The 4,165-nt window shown below is 41.0% G+C and overlaps 1 pseudogene; it reads right to left on the bottom strand.

Annotated features, from left to right (window-relative positions):
- Positions 1-2,213: 2,213 nt before the first annotated feature.
- LOC110923412 lies at positions 2,214-3,793 on the bottom strand (annotated as a pseudogene).
- Positions 3,794-4,165: the final 372 nt, after the last annotated feature.

Here is a 4,165-nt window from a genome sequence, read left to right as displayed (position 1 = left end):
TGAAATAGATGTTTTGTTGATGACGTTGATGCCGAAGTTTTTTAACGAGTTAGGTATTCCGTTAGTTTAGCTTATGTGTAGTTTGTTATGTATTCACAAATGATTGTAATTTGACGGGTATATTTCCGAATTGGATGTGGGGTTTATTTTGGATTTGAATGGTTATTGTTTTGGTTGGATTTGAAAAAGTTGCATTGGTGTATATAAGGTTGATGTATTTTTTTTTCCAGCAAATGTATTTTTGGTGTATTTCTTTTCCTGCAAATGTATTTTGGAAAATATGTATTCAGTAAATGTATTTTTTTTCAGCAGTTTATAAGACGGTGTTTGTATTAAAAGACGGGGTTCACTAAGTTTATAAGACGGTGTTAAATGTATTTGATTTAATAAATGTTTTGATATTAAAAGACGGGGTGTACAAAGTTTAAGCCAGTGTTCAAACTGAACACCGTCTAATAAGACTTGAGTTTAAGCCGGTGTTCAAATAGAACACCGTCTAATAATACTTGATTTTAAACCAGTGCAGTTTAAGACGGTGTTGAAAACACCGTCTTAAAACCCATTTCACCCCGTCTAAAACTCTATTTTGTAGTTGTGACTTCTAGGTACATAGTCAATCTTTTTGGGAACTCTGAATATATCTTTTTTTTTTGAACGGCAAATTAGGATCACTGACGGACCACTGGAGTATCATCGTGCCACCAGCGGAACCACCCGATCATATCCAACTCCACTAGGCAATAATGCCTCACCAATTCAGGAGGAAACCCAATAAATATGGGAAAACCCCCTTGTGGGAGTCGAACCCAGGACCTATTGGTCCCAAAGCTTTATCCCACCACCAAGATGCCACTAGGCTATAAAGCCATAACTCTGAATATATCTATTCATCGTTTTTTAAGAAAAAATTGAATAACTGACGAAGCACTGTATTTTTATCATGTCACTAGTGGAACCACCCGATCATATCCATCTCCACTAGGTACGCCTATATACCAATTTAAGAAGAAACCTAATAAATATGAGAAAACATCCCTTGTGGGAATCGAACTCAAGACCTATTGGTCCCAAATCCTTATCCCATCTCCAAAATGCCACTAGACTATAAAGCCATGAAAACTTTGAATATCAATATTGAGTTAAATGCCATTTTAGTCCTTATGGTTTGGGTCATTTTGACCCAAAGGTTTCATTTTTCGCCTGTGGGTCCAAAAAGATTTCATCGTTGCCATTTTACTCCACTGGGTTAACTTTATCCTTTTTTTCTATTAACGAGAAGGGCAATTCGGTCATATTATATGGCCGAATTGTCCTTCTAGTTAACAGAATTACATATAAAATGATTGAATTACCTTTCTTGTTAAAAGAAAAAAATAGATAAAGTTAACCCAATGGACTACAACGGCAACGGTGAAACCTTTTTGGATCCACATACGAAAAATGAAACCTTTAGGGGACCCGGGGTGGAAACACTTTTCCCCGTGATGGAAACTGTTCACGCGTGATGGGGAGAATAACACCACCGCCACTCAAAATGAAAACACGTTTTATATATGACGCGTTATGGGGTATTGAGTGTTGAGAGAAATTGTTGGTTGTGAGGGAAAATTGTTGGGTGTGGTGAGTGATGGACATTTCCACTAAAAAGGTTGTGAGTGATGGAATAATGGTTGAGGACATGACGAAACTTGATTGGATGTTGTGAGTGATGAGTGATGACCGCCCCTACCCACCTTAGATTAAAAATGACCCAAATCACATGTACTAAGGGGGTGGGGGTGGTCATCACTCATCACTCACTCATCACTCACAACACCCAATCAAGTTCAGCCATGCCATCAACCATTTTTTCATCACTCACAACCTTTTTCAGTGGCAATGATCATCACTCACAACACCGAATAATAAACCCTCACACCCCCTCACATCCATTTATCGCTTAACTTCCATCACTCGTTGAATTATTAGGTGGCGGTGGAGGTTTGAATGCTATCATGATTGCTCCATCACGCACCACCCACTGGCCTAAAAATGGCATTTAACTCATCAGTACTTATCGGTGATAGTGCGTTTAAATCAGCAGACATATCCGTCGAAAACTTTATATTTTTTATTCGATCTCCATAAAACTCTATATTTTTATAAACCATAAACAAAAACACAAAGATGCTAATAAACCACATAAATAAAAATATACAGATGCTAATAAACAGGTACACTAATCTGATGTCATTATCCAAATTATTATTTTTAAAGTTTTTAGTAGCTAATCAACTTGGACCTTGACCGGGTACCGATCAATGCAGTCGGACCATGCTTCACCCATGCAACCACCCGGTGGAATCGTCTTCAACGCTCTCCAAACCACACTGTTACACTTGAAACCCGACCCGAATGCAATCTGCCAAACACGATCCCCCTTTGAAACCCGACCTTTAGCCTCCACATAACCCAACTCATACCAATAGGAACTACTTGACGTGTTACCAAACCGGTGCAACGTCATCCTCGATGGCTCCATATCCCGGTCCGTTAGATTCAAACTCTTCTGAACCTCATTCAGCACCGCCTTACCCCCCCGCGTGCACACAAAAATGCTCAAAAGCACGCTTAAAGTTGGGTATGTAAGGCTTCACATTCATCTTTAGTATCTTCTTTTTCACAAGGGTAATGAAAAAGAACAACTGCTCAGAAAACGGTAACACTAAAGGTCCTAAAGTTGTTATATTTGTCTTTAGGGCGTCTCCAGCAACCGTCATTAGGTCCCGCGAAAGTGAAACTCCGATAATACCCTTGTCGTCTTCTCTTTGTTGCACACTGTTGTAGCTTTTATCTTCGGATGCTTTATTGGTTCGGATCATATGGACTAGCTCGTATTTGGAGCGGGCTCGATCATGGCTCTTGTTGGAGAGAATTATCGCAGCACCGCCCATTCGGAAAATGCAATTGCCTAAAAGCATGGAGCGATCATTTCCCAAGTACCAGAGGGGGGTCATGGTTTCAATGCTCAAAACGACAGCGTACATGTCAGGGTGAGTATGGAGAAGAGTTTGAGCTAAGTCGATAGAAATAAGACCCGCACTGCAGCCCATTCCACTCATGTTGTAAGTCAGGATTTCGGGTTTGAGCTTGTAATGGTTAACGACCATGGCGGTTAGAGACGGGTTAGGGTTAAATCCGCTGCAGTTCACTATCAAAATACCAATATCTTGTGGTGGGACTCCAGTTTTTTGAAACAAAGAGTCAAGTGCACCATACATGACCAGCTTTGCCTCGGCTAGGTTCGTCTCCCAGTTTAGCACTGAGGGTTGAGCTGCAGGCCCGGGTGGGACGTATGTCTGGTCCCCTAATCCTGAACCGGCTATGACGCGTTCTTGAAAATGCATTGTATCTTGATTGAAAACCCCCAAGTTTTGGGACATTTCCATGATGCCTTGCGTGGACCTTTTAAGGCGGTCATCGGGTTTGAAGCAAGTGAAGTCGACAAGATAGATGGGTCTTGAACGTTTTGCTAAGTAAACTCGCGAGACTATAAGGAGGGTGGTGGTGATCCATAAATGGTGGAGTCGGAAGTGAAGGAGAGTGAGAGTGAGAGTGAGATGAATGAGGGCTAAAGGGAGCAGAAGTGAATATCCATGGCTAAGTTTGATGTATTTGAGCTCTAGATCTAGTAAGAAACTTGTTACTTTTTGATGGAGTTTGATGGTAAGTTGAGTCATTATGAGATCAAAAGTGAGTTGCAACTGAGTGAAGGAGTTCATTTATTAAGAAAACAAGAACAAGAATCAACTTTGGAGGGGCGATGACATACTAGTTTTGATAGATGATGGAAAAAGGTATCAATGATTGTAATACAAAAAGGGAAAATTAATCAAGGAGATGGGTAGGGGCTACTTACAATCTATCTACTTGCTTTTGCTAAATAAATGAAGGCTCATGCTAATCACACACAGCCAAAATAATTTTCACACCCCTAAGCGCTCCGCTTTGGCCATAGCGCGGCGCTTAGGGCGACAAAACGTGATACGAGGTTTCGAATGACTGACTGAGTGACAGACTGACAGACATAAAGCTTACTAGGTTTCAGTCGCCCCGTGAACCCTAAGCGCCGCGCTTTGGCCATAGCGCGGCGCTTCGATCCCAAATTCTGGCTTTAAATCACTGG

Source organism: Helianthus annuus, chromosome 17, assembly GCF_002127325.2.
Source record: "Helianthus annuus cultivar XRQ/B chromosome 17, HanXRQr2.0-SUNRISE, whole genome shotgun sequence".
NCBI classification, from domain to species: Eukaryota; Viridiplantae; Streptophyta; class Magnoliopsida; order Asterales; family Asteraceae; genus Helianthus; species Helianthus annuus.
Note: the sequence above shows the minus strand (reverse complement) of the source record. Positions and strands in the feature narration are given on the sequence as shown.